This window comes from Anser cygnoides, chromosome 7 (assembly GCF_040182565.1).
Source record: "Anser cygnoides isolate HZ-2024a breed goose chromosome 7, Taihu_goose_T2T_genome, whole genome shotgun sequence".
Classification (NCBI taxonomy): domain Eukaryota; kingdom Metazoa; phylum Chordata; class Aves; order Anseriformes; family Anatidae; genus Anser; species Anser cygnoides.
The window spans coordinates 29,689,475-29,708,363 of record NC_089879.1 but is presented as its reverse complement, the minus strand read 5'-3'; the positions used below and the strand labels follow the sequence as shown (position 1 = coordinate 29,708,363).

Sequence of the window (18,889 nt, the reverse complement as noted above, 5' to 3'; positions counted from 1 at the left end):
ATGTGCTCACAGAAAGGGCTGTACTGCCCTTGTTGTGTGGAAGAGAACAATTGCATACACAGGATGAACTTTACAACAGTTTACATCATTGCTTTTTAATTTTGGTTTTTGGTCTGCTTTGTTCTGTTTCTGGAGAAATTCCATTTTAAATTTGAGGGTGAGAAAAAAAAAAAAAGGATTATTTTAGCATCTAGAAACCTTTTTCCTGAAACCTTTCTGCAGCCAAAATGATACTAAAGGGATTGAAGTAACTTTAACACTGCTCCATAGCAACACCAACCTTCCCCTTCCTTTCTTCTAGCCAGGCAGGGAGATCGTCTCTGGTATTGTCTCACCTATTCAGTCACACAGCCAGGGAATGAAGAGGGGGAGAGAAAGCACAAAGTGAAGTAGAAAAGATGAAAATCTTTACCAATGGAAACAGAAGCAATATAGGGGGTGAACAAAGGGAGAGGCTGACATTAGTCTGCAAACCTTTACTCGTGACATCCTCAAGAGGATGAGCAACACTACCCTTTTCTTTCTGCGTTAGCCAGCTGGGGAACTCATACCTGAATCTACGTTCAGTGCCCAAGTCACCCCTTACATGTACTATGGGCTTCTGGCCAATTCAGTCTCATTTCCCATATGATTTCATTCAAGTTCTAGTTTACTGTAATGAGTTGCAGTGCAATGGTTTTTGAACTGAGAAAATAGCTACGTTAGAGATAACACAAAGCACGTCGACTTGAATGGAGGAAATACGCCTGTGGATGTGTGTTGGGGGACCATCAAATTGTCCTCCCTGAGCTCCCACAAACCCCAACGCAGCCAGAAGAAGGAAGCAATCTTCATTGCTCCAGCGCAGAGACACTTTGTTGTGCTGCTGTAGAGCAACAGCCAGAGAAGACAAAAGAATATTTCATCTGTTCACTGCAACCGACTAAAACTATGCCTTTGTGAAAACTGCAGCTTGGTTTCATTGTGCTACTGAAATGAATCCAAGATCTTTGGTGACATTTCAAATAACAAGAACAATATATTTCTCCATTACTTTACTTACATTAAGCACACGTGTTTCATAGTTTATGCTATTCCTGGAATTAGGAGAGAGCAGTGAAAACAAAATCCATGCTTAATGCACTGAACTTTGACAACAGCAGCTGCAACTCAAAATTAAAATCCACTTCTTTCTTTGCTCTAAGGGTCTGAACCAGCTTTGTGAAAGTGCTGCAGCATGCAGCGAATGAGGATGTCTGAAATGAGAAACGCCTGCGTGACTGCCCAAAGGACGGATCAAATGACCAGAAGCAAACAGCGACATGCTAGGCTGTTTGCTGAATGCTAGGTGAAATCAGACAGAACCAGTAAGCCTTGGAAATATTAAGACAAAAGAGAGAAACTAAATTTTTTATCATCTGCTGCAAAGCACTAATCATGTGGATGGAAGACTCACTTATACCTGATGGTTGTACCCAAAAGCCAGAGGAAGCAATGAAGGCAATGAGAGCTTTCTGGTTTTGGTCTCAGAGCACGTCAGATCTGGCCAGAAGACACATCCATTGCAAATTTGGACTAGGATTTCTCTCTTTTTTTTTTTCCAGACAGCAGCAGTTAACTGAGCATTATTGATTTTTTTCACGATCTTGTGATGTCCTTTGCATATGTAACTGCATTTTATAACAATCCAACATGTTTTGTTCCTGTATTTTATTTTTTTCAATATCATCGACGACCTGCTTTGGATTTATAGTCAAAGTCAGAATTATGCAAAATCTAGCCTGCCTTTGAGGGAGGATTTCATCAAAGCAGCCTCTGTAGAGTGCCTGGTAGGTTTTCAGTCTCTGCTGCCACCCTGCCTGAGCGAGGTGAAATACCCTCCAGAAGTTTTCTTCAAGCATTTAGGGACAGTGGGAGAAAATCCCAAGGGAAGAGGGGTGTGCAGACACTGTAACTACGAACCAGTGGCAGAGAGTGAGCTGCTGGTGCCATACTGGGCTGCTCCCAGGGAATGACTCCTGTGCAAGCCAAGACAAAACCTGAATGCTGATTCTTCCTGCCACCTATCCTCCACAGAAGAGGCAGTTCTTCTTTACCATACAGGGGCACATTCATGCACAAAGACCCTCCTGCAGATAAAAATGGCAGCTAGGGAAATAATATGGATCAGTTTGAAAATTGACATGTGACATTAGTCACTTAAAATGAAAGTAAGTGTCAAGGTTTACAGCTGAATTATGTTCCTATGATGCATAATATTGTTGATCCAGTTAAATAATAAAGTCACGTTACCGACGGTGCTGCTTATTATATGTTAATCGCAGTAATATAAACATCTTGCCAATCTTTATGTGCTATCCACCTTTCATTTTCAATGAGGAATAGAAGTAGCAGGAGTCAATAGGTCTGACTCTGCAAGCTTTCTTTCTTTGCATTTAACTTTCCATGTATTGAAATGCTCTGAATACAGACTGAGTTGCTTTGTTCGGTATTTATTATTGTTCCACCTGCATCGAAATGGGAACAGCAATGGCTTTGATAAATAGATTCAAAGGCAGTCAAAATTCATTGTGCTTTTTCTAAATGCTTTTGTGTCCTCTGCTGGAGTTCTTTTTGATAACCTCTTCCAGCAAGACACCTCTTGAAATCAAAATAGATACATTTCTTGCTTCCATAGGACATCAGTGCAAAACCTTTCATTAGAACATATTGTATCCTATACAAGATATATGTCCAATTTTGGCTTTTTTTTTTTTTCTAAGAGTCAAAGTCTGCTCCTCTTCGCCCTGTTCAGAGATACGTTACTGCTTCTTAAGTCCATGAAGCCATATATGTGATAACTGATGGATAACTAAAAATAAAGGTGTCAGAGTCTGGCAGTAGAATTTCATTACCTTTCCAAAGCATACCAAAGAATATTCATTATCACAGTATGAAGTATCATAAATAATTAGCACTAAATCCACACATGCCAAATGAATGATCAGTATGACTTCATATTGTGATCAGCTTGCCTGTTTATTTATTCCTGTGCTCATTTGCATGCTCAATATTTTACCAAATTGTGCCACTCACAGTAGTTCTCCCAGCATTTGTGTGAAGAAAGAAAAAGCCACAAAGATTGTCTTGCTATTTTCCCAAGTCAGGACATCAACTAATTGTAAATATTTCACTGTACAATAATAAATAGCACAATCTTGCTTCCACTCAACATCAAGCCACTACACCAAGACTATCTGCCTCCTTTTTAAAATGTTGTTTAAGAAGGTATAACATCACAAAAAAAGGAAACATTAAACATAAGGTTGATACAAACCTTCCTAAAATAAAAGAAGCAGAGTTTAAAGATAGGATTTTTGTGTATGAAGTAGCACTTTGACAACTCGTGTTTGTGCCTCTCCCTTTTATTCTTGTACTGAGGGAGGACTCCTTCTCCCAGGAGAAGAACAGAGAGCACAGAAAAAAACACCAAATTGACTAACTCCCCCTCCCACACACACTCCTTATGTAAATATGCCTTTAAATTTAATTTCATGATCTTCTTTGTCAGCAGCCCATGATGTAACACACTGAATAATGAAACAGGGTCAGCATTAAAGTGATTGTTGTGTTTGTTCCATTATTAAGTTTTGATCCAGGGTGCTACAGGGTAACACAACATGACACGGCTAAGCGGTGAAATGAGTACCATGAAAATTTAAACTGAGGCACACACCAAGAAGCCAAAAACAGCAGAATACAAAGTGTCTAAGGCATTACAAAGCAAACAAATGAGCAAAATAATCTACTCATCCTATTATGCCTACCTTCTCTTTTTCTCTGACAGTCTCCTATACCTGGGCCTATAACACCCTTCCCACTTTCACCTTTGCTTCAAATTTAATCCAGACATCGCTCTTGGACTACAGGAATTACTACAAGCCTGTTGGTGAGTTTGCCATTACGGCAGCTCGGCTGGCCGGGGTCGCTGGACGCAGGCGTGGTGCAGGAGGCAGGCGTGGGGAGGCAGGTGCTCGCGGCCCGCGGGCCTCACGTGCTGCCACGCCATCTGAGTAGCAGCTAAGAGCACTCCATCTTGTTGTGCCATTTCCTAAACAATTCCTAAATAATGAGCCTCGTGACTGATTTGGGACTGCGGCACCTCCTGCTCAGAGCAGGAAATGGTGCTTACAGCCCTGAAAGCCAGGTGCTTGGAGCAGACACAACTCATCCGTGTGAGTGCCTGAGTCAGCTAATATAATTCACCTGATCCCACAGAAAGCTGAAGTTTTGTGTGTCAGAGAGATTACAGGGGACTTGGTTGTCATCTACAGAAATTCCTGGGAGAGAGATTGTGTTTCTGTTCAGTAGTTTGTTTTCAGAAGGTGATTTAGCCACTTGCTCTACTTAAATTAAAAGCATCAGCTTGTTCTTCATAAGAGAAAATAGATTAGAGCATCTGTGAACTCGTCTTTTTTTTCCTTCACAGTGGCCTCAAGCAGGCCCCTGATACTTCAACTGGCCCGGGCAGCCTCCCTCAGCCCCCTGCCTGCCATCTCCCTGGGGAGGCGTACAACAGAGAGAAACCCGACCAAAATTTAGTGCAAGATTAAAGGCACCGGAGATCAGAGCGAGTTGCAAGGAACTACTGTGCATTTGATTAACACTCAGCCCAATGCTGCTTTGAATTCCCTTCCAGCCTCGCAGATTATCAGGGAGCAGTAGTCAAGCTGAAACAAAGCCGCCTCCTCTGAGAAGCGATGGCACGAGGCTGGCAGCTGCTCCGGCACTGTGCTGATCAGTCACCCGGCGGCATGCGTGGCACCCTCTGGGGCTGTCCCCCCACTGCCACCAGCCTTGTCCTTTCAGTCCAGCTTCTTCCCGACTTCTTAGGCTGGTAGGAGAGAGCTTAAAGGGACAACCCACTGGACGAAGAGCAGAAACTTAGGAAATAGAAGGCTAAATCTGAGCACGATGCTAGAATTTATTTTGTGAACTCAGCAGCTTGCTGATCTCTCCTGTTTCTCAAGGCAGATTTCCCTCTGCCTTTGCATGAACAAAGGCAATAACCTTCAACGCTGCTCCCTTCCTTTTTTTTTTTCCCCTTCCTATTGTACAATGAAGGAAAATTGACTCAAGGCTAGTGGTAAAAGAGAGCATAGTCTGTAACTGTTGCACTTCTCATGCTGCATTTCTCTAACTCCTTTGCTACCAGCAGCGGCACAAAGGCGGGTGAGGGAGGGGAGGCCATTCTCTCCTTCCTCCTTTTCTTTTTGTCTACTTTGCAAGTTTTGGATGTTTTCAAGTAACTACAGAGCTAACAAAAATGAGAAGTAGAACCCCTTTTGAAATGTGGAAATCCAGTATTAAAAATGTGATGACAAGACACAAACGCAGCTGTCTGAAAAGGTTAGCGGAACAGGGAGCACAGGGCTGTTGTACAGATCCTGCAGAGGAAGAATGAAGAAAGCAAAAGGAGCGGGCTGTGGGGAGAAAGAGCACCAGATAGTCTGAGATTCTGTTAATTGAAAATTGAATCCGGGTTCATTCATCATGTATTTTTTACGAAACTGCAGAATGAGAAAGAAAAGGTTTCAATGAAACATAGGGCTTCCAGCTTGCTCAAGAATATCACAAAAGCCCTTATTCAGCTTCCCTTGAAGCCAAGAGAAACATGTCTTTTCTGGTTCAATTTTCAGCTCTTTGAAGCAGAAACTCACTCTTTTATGTGTCCCTACAGTGCCCAGTGCAATAGGTCTCCCGTCTCAGCAGGGGCTTCTAAGTGCTACTGTAATAAAATTAATTAATCATAATTTTTAATGAACTCCTTAATGTTTTCCATATCACCCTAGACAAAGAACGAATGCAGACTGAAAAGGTACAAAAGTTTAATTTTGAGTTCGGTAAAGAGAACTTTATCCTGTAACAAAATCTAATTCAAAGCTGGTAAAAATGCTGTTCATGCTAAGTAGATGCTGAAAGAGTATTATCAGTGTAACCAAACAGAAATCTAGACTTTACATCTACTCCTAGCATGAAAATTAAGCATCATCTGGGGGAGATACCCACTAGCACGTTGGGATGCTATTTAGGACTTCAAGGAGATGGAGATGTACTATCATCTAGCTCCATCTGCGTGAAAATGAAGGGCCACTCGGACAGATGTGTAAATCTTCCTGATGGGATTCCTCCCCACTCTTTGCAAAGTAGCACTTAGCATTGACTTCTGTACCACCATATAACCTCAGAGCTAGCCACTGAAATGAAAGAGCCAGTTCACATCCCTCAGTGACGCTGGCTGGGGCTGCAAAATGTGGGCAGACACTACTGCATCGGTTTGCACTTCAATACATGTTTTTAAGGCTTATTTTTCACAGCAGGAACAGAAATGAAAAATGAGATTCAATTGTACGTGCTGGCAGCCTGGGAGATGTGCCAGTATGTCACAACACCATGTACCAGCCCAGCCCCTTTGCTTTATAAAGTACAATTATTGTAAATTGGTTCGGAGCCTGGCACATGTATCAGAGCCACAAATATGCCTTTGTAAATATGTATGTACAGCATGCATAAATGAGCCTGGTTTTCTTTCTTTCTTTTTTTTTTTTTTTCTGGTAAGAAAGAGTTAAAAGCATTAGTATGAACTATCCTTCTCCCTCAGCTAGGGCAGCTTTCTGCCTGAGGTAGTTTCTCCAAGCTCTCCTTAGTCAGCGAAGAGCCCGAGTATCCCAGAAGGGGCTCATCTCCCCCTAGGGTGAGCACCTACGACATGTTATGCCTGTGAGGTGTGGGCACTTCTGACCTCTCTCTGGTAGCTACAGCCCAACCTGGACATTTGACTTGGACTTGAACATCTTAAACTTGAGTCTATTAAAGGTTTGGTAGTTGGATGTCCTAAAATCATTTGAGATGAATCACTCCATATCAAATGACCACAAATCTATCTAAAATATATATTTTTTATAGAGAGAGAACCATCAATTTTAAACTACCTCCTTATCAGTGGTTCTTTGGAACCAGAAGAAAATATTAGGTCCACTGAATAATACAAATATTTGCCTTTTGTAATTTACAATTATAAAACACAATAAAAGTTACAGTATAGAAATAGATAACCTATTATCCCAGGACTTAATCTTCTGTATCCGTGACATTAAGCAAGACATATCACTGAAAAGAAAATCCCATATGTGGATGAATAAGAGGAAACTTTTTTTCTGCATATTGTTTCTTAAAAACATCAGCTGCATAATAAAGCAGTGGGATTAATTAATTTAGCATGCATCTTTAATTGCCTTATCGCAATCCCTCTCTCCAAGGACTAATGTTAATGCTCCAAACCTCTAAGCCTCTTCAAATGGCAGCTTTTTTCTAATCATAGCATGCCACAAACATATTTCCTTAGTTTCAACACATATGAAATTTTTGAACCTACTACGTATAGGTATCGTATTTAAAGACAGACCGCAAGAGAACATAGATATTGCCACTAATTTACAGTACAAACCACTTTTAAATGTAGATGTTCTTTCCCTATCCATGCTAAGTACCACTGGGAAGTTAAGCACAAGACATAACTCACACTTTGATATATAAGTGTATACAATGCCTATGCCACAGATAAATCACAAGATTTTAAACCACCGGAGAGACCACTGGATCAGCTGCTTTGACATCATGTAACCAAGTTGTGCTTAGGAGACACCAGGACCTCACATTTAATTCAGTAATACCTCCCAGAAAGCATCCAGTTCTTGATTTGAGTATTTTATCAGGAATTAATATTCATTAAACTAATTTGTTATTTAAAAATTGGATATCAAAAAACTCTTCCTGATAAGATTTTTTTTTGCCTTCAAGATATCATGTGTACAATGATTATATTTAAAATCCAGGTCTTAGGAAACATCTGATCTCATGAATAAACACAGCAGGTGATCAGAAATCTCCCATTGAAAGTGAACCCATCGGCCTGCTTAAAACCATAATTCAGATGAAAACCCAGCAGTCCTAGTTATGTAGGCCAGGAAAAAGCAACACTAATTACATTTATTATTTAAGGAAAGGGACGGTAAAGTGATGAGCATGTCTTGCAGCAGGTACCTGCAGCCCAATGGGAGGAGGCAACATGTCCTACAGCCCTCTGGCGCATCATCTTTTTACCTCGGTAAATGCACCACTTTGTTTCACTGACGTATGTGAGCAGTCTGGGAAGAGTCTGCTGGGGGAACAGTCACTGCAAGTCCTCCTGTTTTTCTGATACCTTAAATATTTTATTTCAGTCTCTAACTAAAATATATACGTGATGAGCAAGATAAAGCAAACTCTTTAGCAGTCTGTCTCTTCTTTTTGGACAAGCAATTCCTGAGTTACAACACACGGGAGAAGATAATCGCCACTTCCTAAGATGGCCGTTCTTTAAAACGATGACTTGTTAACATAATTCTTATGCTGGTTTCCAACAGAACCAAGACTTATACCGTGTATCCAGTGCTGTTCCAGTGTCTGTTCCAGTCCTTTCACTACTGATTTTTGACACTGTTTGGGCAAGTTCAACCTAATTTGACAGAGGTAAGACTTTCAAATATATCCAGCCCCCAAAACATTAGTTAGCAACTGTGTCAAATAGAGACAATTACTTACATTCTGGAAGAAGGTCGGTTTCATCCCATTGTGTATTTATCCTGAAAGTCAGGAACCAGCTAAGCATCTCACTGCATCCACCCAGCATCCAATGGGCATGCTAGCTACAAGAGGAAAGGTGAGAAGAAGCATTAGAAGAACATCAGGTACAAGCTCTCAGGAAATCATATTCCAGTAGACTAGATAGACTATTTTACAGAATATTGTAGAATATACTGAATATTTATATAATATTTAGAATATTATATAGAATATATTCCAAATACAGTTAGAATATCCTATAAAATATTATTGAAATTTTATTTGTAAGAACTTCCTCCTACTACTTTATCAACACCTTGACTTCTCTGGAGCTCTTCACCAGTTAGAGCAAGAGAGAAGCAAGGGTCCATCATATGAATAAAAACTTGTTTTATTTTTTCTTTCTTTCTCCTTTAAATTTCATTTTTATTTTTGTTATTCTCTCTTTTCCCCAGGTTATTTAAGATGACAGCAGCCTCTTGCCTCATGTGCTGTAGAACTAAAACTATTTTCAGAAGCAGTAGACTCAAGGAGTGAGAAATAACATCTATAAAACTTGTCCAGTTGGGTTACTCGATCTGTGTAATACTTCAAGACACCTATTATTACAGACTTACTGGACTTCCTCAGTCTCCTTGAACATTACACACTTGCTATCTTTTTTCTCGATAAGAAAACCGACAGTATAACCTTAGCAGCATTTTTTCTTCCCCCCTTGAGATGTGTATCCTTATAGATTGTACTTTGTGATCCTCTTGATTCAGAAGTGTTCCTGACTAAATGCTATTGAATCTTGTCGCTACAATGCTACTCCCCCACCGTATGTATCTTCTATACAGATCACAGCCCTTTTCTCACTTCCTGCACAAAAGCTTCCAGAGAATGAATGCATGGAAGGGCCGTGACATCTCCCTCAGCAGTTGTTGTGTTCCCTTTCTTTTAGCCCATGGAAGGCTGCAGCAACCACAGCTGATAAAGGACAGAGAAAAAATGTCTCACAGAATAAAGCGACAATGCAGCAAATATAACTCTCGTGTGACAGAAAGAATGTGTTACAGCTGGAAGGAGATAGCTTTGTGTGATGCCTGAGGTCAGACTGGACGGTCATAAAGGCTCCTGCTGGCTTTCCAACCCACCCACCAGAGACACTGCAGAGGAAGAGAGGGAGCAGAGGAACCTCGCTGTGTCTGGTCCCAGTGCTCCAGCACATGAGTGGGGAGAAGCTAAGATGGCTACAGGGGCCACCCAGTCTAAATATGCACTTTTGCAAGTCACATCAGGGAAAAGAAGAATGATCAGAGCCAGAAATATGGATGCTTCTTGAATTACTGAAAAGAATATCAATCAAAAACCCAAATGGTTCCATCTCAGTTCACTATGTCCAAATTCATTTGTTTGTATAATTATTGCTATCATTTAGATGAACATTCCCTCAAAAAAAAAAAACCACAGTGCTAAGAGAAAATTGTTGGTCCTGCAGCTGTGATGAGGGAAGGAAGGAGACCCGACAGTGCTCTTGCAGAAGTTCAGACCGCCTGAACTTGCCTCGGTCATCTTTTCTCATGGTGGTAACAACACACAGGTTGCAGTTTTGTCTTTACTGACACTGTCATTTCAGATGTACAGTCCTGAAAGCAAGAGAAGGGACCAGGAAAAGAGGGAAGGAAAGAGAAAAGAAAATACTATCTGACAAACACTACCTAGTCCCTCATGCCTCTGCAAAATTTGCATGACTTGTCAAGGAAGTCACCAACCTGACCAAAACATGCCCACTGCTGGCTGGCATGGAAAAAGTGCTGAGCCTTGGACGCAACCTCTCGGATAGCCTCTCACAGGGGACTTCTCATGCCTACAGCACTTGGCCAGTTGATTTGGGTTTGTTTTCAACTAGCAGTCTTTCTTTTTTCTGAGCAAATTTTAGATGAAATTTGAGTTGAGTGTGTTTCTGCTAACCAGTGATAGTAAAATGGACAAGAAAACGGTGGTTTCATGATTATCAGCATTACACAGGCTACTTTTCCATGGGTCTCTGACAGAACTGAGATGACATTGCAGCCTTCCCTCCAAGAGGGCATGAATTTACCTGGGCACGTTTTTGCGTGCATTGATAGCAGCAAAGTTGTCTGGCGTCTGCCCTGCTGTCACACTAAGCAGATTCAAAGGCTCCCAGAGAAGGAGTTGACAGACAGATGAATGGACATCTAGCATAATTACAGAAACCAGATTTCTTTAGCAAATCATCATAAAACTAGTTAATAAAGGATATAAGAACATTTCTCTCTAAATTATATCTGCCACTTAAATAGAGCTAACCTGCTAAATTGTCATGGCTTTCATATATAGTTCTCTCTGCCACTATGAGACTGATGAGCCTTTTAATACAAACTTTTCTCATTATCAGGGTGATTCCTCAACATTTGATGGCCTCTCCTTCTGGCTAATTAAATGGTCAAAAATATTCTGACTAATCTGTGTTTAACCAACCAAAAGCACTTCATTAGAAACTTCTCCCCTTCCAAGAAATTTCACCAAATCTAAAATGGGCTTTTGATGGGAATTTGCCTGATAATCAAGGAAATTTCATTTCTTCTCCTACCCTCCCTCCTCCATCTGAGCACTCTGCGTGCTTCAGATTCTGGATCCCAAAGCAGTCTGATGGAGAGACGTGGGGAGCAGCATGAGAGGCACAAATCCAGGGGCGTACTGGGGGACCAAGAAAGGGAGCCTGGACAGTCCCGGGTGGCCAGACTGCTCAGGGAAGCCAAACTGGGGCCTCCTGTAGCTCACTGGTGAAGCCGTGATGTTCAGTTATGGGCTCTCACATATGCACTGCGTATTTTTCAGATATAATAAAACTGTGGATAAATTGAAGATGGACCTGCCAGGGCAAAACTTTTAAATTAGATGCAAGGATCCTACACTTTTGAAATGTGTCTGCTGATTTAGGTGGCCTTCAGTTTTGAGTTCCCATTTCTCAGACAGTACCTGTTTCTTCAGGTATCAGGCTTTCAGGTTTTTTTTACTTGTTTGTTTGTTTTCAGGTATTTTTCAGGTCCTCAAAACATTCTGCAGCTTCTCTGTGAGTCAAAACTCTCAGTGGGATCCAGCGTCACAAGCCCAAACTAGAAGCAGCCAGAAATCACCTGCCACACTGTAGGGGAAGTTGGTTCTGCTCTATGGTTAGGTAATTGAAAGTGGCTCACTATTTCCTGAGCAATTAGGAAGAATGAATATGAATTCTTAACACCCTCAAATAAAAACTCTACGTCATTCTTTTTGGTTTTATTTTGAGATGCTTTCCTGTGAGAGAGGAGACTTTAGCTTAAGGGGAAAAAATCAGAACAATTTTACTAAAATGTTATTCTGGTATTTGATGTCTTAATTAAAAGGTATCAGGGGTAACTAAAATAAATGCACTATAGAAATGACATACTTTGCACACCACAGACAGAATGAGAATATAGGACCACGTTATGGTCTCCTAACAGTTAATATCACTTTTATTTTCTTGTTTTTAGACTAATTGTTCACGATTTACTTTCATGCAAGACCATAATCACATTCATATTTTGCAGCACTTTCTATTTCTTTCCAAGAAATAAGTGTAACACTGGACATGAATTCCAGGCAGAGGTCTCCTCTGCCATTCCTCAAAGAAAATGAAGTGGCTCTAGTCATACACTGACTGTGTGGCACTGGCAACTGTAACTAGTGAACACTTATGAATAAGATTATTTCCAAAGCATAAGATCATTAATCTAAACTTAATTCTAATTAATCTGAGTTCTTTTGATTGTTTAGTCTATTAGCTGTTGGGAAGTTGTAGTTTTTTTCTAGCTTTTTTCCTATAGCAAGCCAAAGACTTGCTTGAAAAGGAGACACAAGAAAGTCAAACTGAGTTTCTGAGAGAATTCTGGACTTATAGAGGAATACCAGGTATGGAAAACTCAAGAAAATTACAGGACATGCCAACACTATGCTTCTGTATTGTCTGTTTACTCCGCCTCCTGTCTAGTGACATAAAGAAAATCAGAATCAAGCTCTGAGAGTTTTATTTCAATAGAAATAAATGAAGAATTTGATATTATTTGTTAATGACTTCCGTCTTTCAATTCTATGTCTGTCCAAAATTACATCACTTTCTTAAATGTTTTTGTGTTGCAACAGTTATTGCAAATACACATAATATAAAAGCAATATAAGGAAAATATGTTGATACGTCTAAGCACCATTGAGTCCTCTATCTTCCTTTAGAAAGACAGAAAAAATAAAAATAATGTATAGTCTAGTAGTAAGCAGAGTGTTTAGGTGATCATTAGAGACCATATAGAGATTGACAGCATAAACACACTTTAAACTTAAACTTTTCCCTTAACTTTAAAGTGTTCTGTACATTACAGAACTTGGTGTATGACAGAGTAGAAGTAATTTTAAGCAGGTTTCAGCTGTTCAACAGTTCTGTTTGTCAGTATTTAGCTACTACAGAATGGAAAAGAATGAAATATGGTTTAATTAGTACTGTCAAATAATAGGTACTAAAATTAACTTGGCAGGAGGGATAAAGTAAACAAATCTTAGCCTTTTGTCTCTCTTTATGATCAACATCTCAAATACCAAAGTTATTTGACCTCTTAAGAGATGTGTAAAACTACACCACCAGGGCTCCTTTATAGTAGCTTATTGTCTCGGGCACCACAGGAAGAAAGACAAAGCAGCAGTAATGCGCTTTAATTAGGCCACAACTTGATTAACTTTGCACATTGGGGATCTCTTCCGGCACTCACCGGTCGAGTGCAGAGCCTGCTCATTCGTACCATCCGAAGGAAGGCTGCCTGGCTCTTCTCCGAGCTCCTAACCCAGCCTGGCCACACCACCAGGAGCTGGCTGCTGAGGCTTCCAACCTGTGCCCCAGCAGGCAGGAGCAATGGGTACCTTGAATGGATAAATATCCCATACGACAACATGAATATGACCCTATCTAGATCACATGCCACCACCCTCGGAGAAAAACACTGGAAGAAGACCCAGTGCTTAATCCCATGTATAAAACCACTGAAGTTATCTCCACAGACTAGGCTAGTGGCATCCCTTTCAAAAATGCTGAAATAAGTATCAGCTTCTTGTTCAGGGTAATTAAAGATACACAGGTTTGAGTTGTTTTTCTGGGGGCTGGAGGGAGGGAGAAGAGTAAAACTCGTAACACCTGTTTCTCTTCTAGAATCAGATCAGATATGAGGGTGTTTCCAGAAGAGGGGGAGCCAGGGCTGCAGTGAGGGAGTTTTTGCTTTTCATTCAAGCGTTCCACTCTGTTTTTCGTTCTGCTGTTGCCTCTTCCTTTGCCTGTTATAAATATTTCATTTTTATCCCATTTAAAGTGATACTCGAAGTGCTATGTTTTGCAATGCTAAGCTGCAATGTTTGATCTTGCAGGAATGCTGCCTTCTGCCTCACTGAAATTCTGAGACAGTCGAGCTACAGCCATGAAATTCTTCATGTTACCAGAAAGGCATTTCCCATTGGAATATCTGAGAACAGTAATGCTCAGCGTGTTCAAATCGTCCTTTTATTTAACTGTTCAAATATGACTATAAAAGACTCGTATTCAGCACTTCCATTCCATATCGTATCACATTGGCAGGGCAACAACTGTAAACACAGTAATGATCCTCCTCCTGTGATCGCAGTGCTCTGCCAAAGCTAAGGTTTTGCAATGACCATATGCATTCCAAATCAGCACGCTTTCAAAAGAATAGCAGCAGATTTCAAAACATGCCCAGCTGCCCCGGCATGTTTGCAAAATGAGCACGAGCATTATGCAGTTGATCTGAGACTGCAAAATAAATTCCTTTTCATATACTCTGATGTGCTTCATTCGGAAAGTTTACTTTGCTCTTCTACATCATCCCATTCACACACAGACACGCATCCCATACATTGCTCCCCCTTCCACCCCTCGTGACATTTACTCTCTCTGCTCTGTACAGACATCTATACACCCTCTGTGATGTTTACAAACTCAGAAATGCTGCATGCATTTGCTGTTAGACTGCATGCTCTTTGCAGGCAACATCAACCCATGATCCAAGTACAACGCAGCAAGCATGACTGTCTCCTGGTGTTCCTGATACGGAGCGATCATTCTTTGTGCACTGAGTGCTGAGTACGACCTGAACATACCCACAGCCGTGTTCAGCCATGAGCCCTGATGACTTCATTTCTGCAGGAGAAGAGGCATCTCTTCCATGTTCTCCTCTTTCCAATGTGCAAAAAAAAAAAAAAAAAAAAAAAAAAAGCCTTCCTTTACAGCAATGTCTGCAGAATTTCAGGAGAAGCTGCAAAATCTTCTACAGCAAATTCTCTGTGCGACCCAAAAAAGGGTTGCCTTTTCCATTTATTTTTCTTTAAGGAAGAAATATGTACTTGAAATACTACATATAATTTAGCCAGAGCAAAATATAGCATATACAATGATGTAAGCCTTGATTTGTTTTTCTTTTCCAGTCTATTACCTCAATCAACATAGCTGGAGAAGGTACAAGAGTAAATCAGGTTGTGGAAATGATCCTTGAATTAAGTTGAGAGGGAAGAGAATTCATAGCATTGTCATTTGGGCACACAGAAGAAACTGAGTTATTAGGCTAGCCTTCTCTATTAAACCTCTGCATTAGAAAGGTCTGATTTCTTGTAAGTCATTTCATAAATACATTATTATCTATCAACAGGCAAAGCAAACAAACAAACAGACAAAAACCCTGTGACTATCTACATTATCTACACTTCAGCTGGATTCTGGAGGGCAATGTGAATAGAAAATGGATCAGCTGACAGACTTAATACATCAAAGGAATTAAAAGAAGCACCTGGTAGCAAATGTGTGTTTTACAGCTACTTTCTGATCTACTCTAGACAATACCAATGGTTGAATTCACTGTTTAGGGAAAAATCCAGAGTTTGCAACATATCCTGGGATGGGAATGTGATTGCTTTTATTATCCCTACCTGTTTCCCTGCTACGTGTCAGGAATAACACTGCACAGTTTTGTGCACTCGCTTCAGAGTCACTCCTGCCAAAATGCAAGTATCTCCAGTTTCTGAGGAGTAGAAAAGTTTCCATTCAGCTGTCCTCAAGGCCTCAGAGACACTGGGTTTTTACATTGCATCTCTGGTAGATGCAATTGGAAACACTGAGGTTTCCAGCTCCGTGCTTTATGTAATATATATGTACATTCATAGGCAGACAATTAAACTCAGACTGAATGTAATTGTACTAGAAAATCCATATAAATTGTTCACAGGATAATAGATTATTTCAGAACACAATATCCAGACAGCAATTCCATTTCACTTCTGCTGAGATCATTCTACATCTACCTCTAATGCTCGTCGCGGGGACTTTCCCCATAGCCATTAAAGGTTGTGCCTACAACAGGGTTTTGGTCTTGTCCTTGCTTCGTTCATCTGGGCCTTGCTAGAGATTATTCTGGGGTGCAGCTGTGTCAGTGACACCAGAACGGGGGGTGGCTCCGTGTGCCTGTGCAATGCGATTGCACTGGTGGCTGCTGCTGGGGGCAAGGGAAAACATGCGTTTCAGGTGCCTTTTAATATTGATGACAAACAACACAATCCTCTCTACTGCACCTGCAGGATGCCCCACACACAGGGCGACACCAAGGAAGTAGTTTGGAAGTGGAGCTTTGCACAATGAGCCCCACACACAACGTACCAGATCCCTCAGAAACCAGCAAGCACAAACCTGGCCCACGCTGCAGCCGCGGGACCAGGTCCCCAGTGCCTGCAGAAAGGGAAAACGCACAGCCTCATTCCCACAGGGAGCTTCCAGGAGCTGAATTCAAGCAGGGAAAGTCGTCAGTGTCTATGCACAAGTGTGTTTGCCAAATGAGACGTGCGAATGCAGCAGCAGTAAGGGACACAAGTTAAGTTTTGTCTCCTCTAGTTGATGAATCTGTCAAGAGCTGCTGCGGAGGAACCGTAAGCATTGTTCCAGCGGTCATCTGGGGGCACTGTAATTACAGTACAACAGCGTCTGCTTCTTGGGGAGCGCCTAATTACTGTGCGCCAAAACCAGATTGAACTCAAATTTGCTTCCATCTCTTTCTAACCTTATTATGAATTGATATCTGAAATCCAGATCATTAACAAGAACCAGTAGACAGCATTATCAGACCTAAGTTCCTTCATTTGTACTAGGCTCTACCATACTCCTACTTTTGAAAGCTGCCTTTTCCCAGAAATTATCACAGTCATCTCTACTAAACCACAGCATCCCTCTGCACGACGGAAATAATTACATTTCTCACCAAAGCATCACCTGTGGAGAGCGCGGCCGAACGAGCTTCCCATTGCTGCAGGAGTGGCAGGAGATGCTTGGGCATGCCTGAGGGGCGGGACAGACCACGCGCACAGAAAGGACAAGTCCTTCTTTCACACGTTTCTCAAATTCTGCCATTCCTACATGGTTTCTGAGGATGAAAAGTCATCTTCTCAAGTGATTCATTTAATGTTGCTTGCAGGGCTATCGCAGTGGAGCTGGGGGCTGCCCCATGTCTAGGCAGGCAGCCTCCTGCCAGCCGTAGTTCTCATTTCCAGGCGATCGAGCGGTGAGTAACCCTGTGCTCGTGGTAGACCAGGGAGCAGAAAAACCTCTGCATGCTGTTCCTTTTGACTGTGGTAATACCACTTATTTCTCAGCCAGAAACGCGATGGCTACCATACAAGCGAGGTTAAAGAAATGCTCCTACAAGCTTCACAAAAAATCTACGAAAAGGTAAATTTTAGAAGCAAACCTGTTTGTTAAGATGAAAGTTGCCTGAACCTGTTCGTGGACAGGCTTCGTGTAAAGCACTGCCCTGACAACCCTCCCACGGCTGCATGAAGCGCTTCTCGTATCTATCAGTGAGTGACTAGACGTGGTGAGCCCCCACACCCACAACTGATCACTTGCGGTAGACTGTAGAATTGGGAACCGAGGTGGGCCACTGCGCCCACAGATCACTGGGAGAAGATAAGGAATTAAGTTCCCTTCCAGGCCCCTTGTCTTCTTCCCTTGCTGTTTTCTGTCCACTGTCTCCATATCTTTAGCTGTTTTACATTGATTTTTCTCTTCTACAACTACAAATAACATAATTATTTGTCCATTTCTTTGGTACTTCTACGCATAGCTACTTGGTTTCATCAAGAGAAGAATACTGTAGGGCTAAGAAGGGCTTGCCTACTTTTAAATAGCATCCAATGGATAAAATTTCTGTTTGGGTTAACAAGGCTGGGGGGTGCGAGTACCACAAAAAACACCAGTTCCCGTCTCTCAGTCAAACTGCAATCATGACGTGTCAAACCCCTCGTTCTGCTTTCAGAGTTCAGGGCACTGACGGTGCCAAATTCAGCACAGCCCAACCTTCAGCAATCTTCATCTTTAAGGAACGTGACAGGTGAACATTTTAAATATGCAGTTTGACCTTGCACAAGAACAAAGGTGAGAGAGGTAAAATGTAATAATTTAAGAGATTTTTCTTTCAAGGACTGTATCCTGTCTCATAAATCTGTATGTACTAATAAGACTCATATATCACTCAGAGTGCAGTGTACATGACAATTAACTGAATTTTTTTCTTTTGAAAGAGAATTACGCTTTCAAAAGCCTGTGGATAACCTCTGTTCATCCACACTAAAGAAATTACATAGCTAGTGGTATGTTTTTCATTACTATTTCATTAAAATCCTTTAGCTTTAACTGGAAAGGAACAGCACTGAAGGTGAAAGCTTAGTTTTATCTCCACATCTGTTCTTCGTAAAAAGGAGCTAGCAGAGGGTGCAGCAAGGATGCTGGCTGTGGGAGTAAAGAGGTTACAAGGAAAAGGCTTTTTTTTGAGGTGCAGTAGCTAGTCCAGCCATGAGCTGGATAAGACCATCAATGCATTTCAAAATCTTTATAAAAGAGCTTGCCCTCAAAATTACCCTTGAATGTCACGACCTTCACAACATGCACATAAGTAGCTGAAAACTACCTTATTCCTAACTAATTGCTCTGGCAACTATAACTATGTAGCTTTTCCCTTTTGTTCTCTTTTAGCTGCTGCTGAGATGAATTTACAGGCATAATAAGATAGGAAAATGTATCTGCAATGTAAAAAGGTTGCATATGTTGATTTTAATTTATTTCACCCAACTGTTTTTTCTAAAGTAAGCTTTTCTGAAATAGTTCTTTGAATGAGTGAATTATAAATATATTATTACATAATATTCACTATGT

The 18,889-nt window shown here is 41.1% G+C and overlaps 1 long non-coding RNA gene across 7 annotated transcripts in view; it reads right to left on the bottom strand.

The window, feature by feature from the left end:
* The window catches only part of LOC106031698 (uncharacterized), a 524,145-nt gene that overhangs the window by 123,970 nt on the left and 381,286 nt on the right, over nucleotides 1-18,889 (bottom strand). For all 7 annotated transcript variants that reach the window (XR_010832897.1, XR_010832893.1, XR_010832898.1 and 4 more), the window contains one exon: nucleotides 8,602-8,705. This is a non-coding gene — a long non-coding RNA (uncharacterized lncRNA). The remainder of the gene's footprint in view (nucleotides 1-8,601; nucleotides 8,706-18,889) is intronic.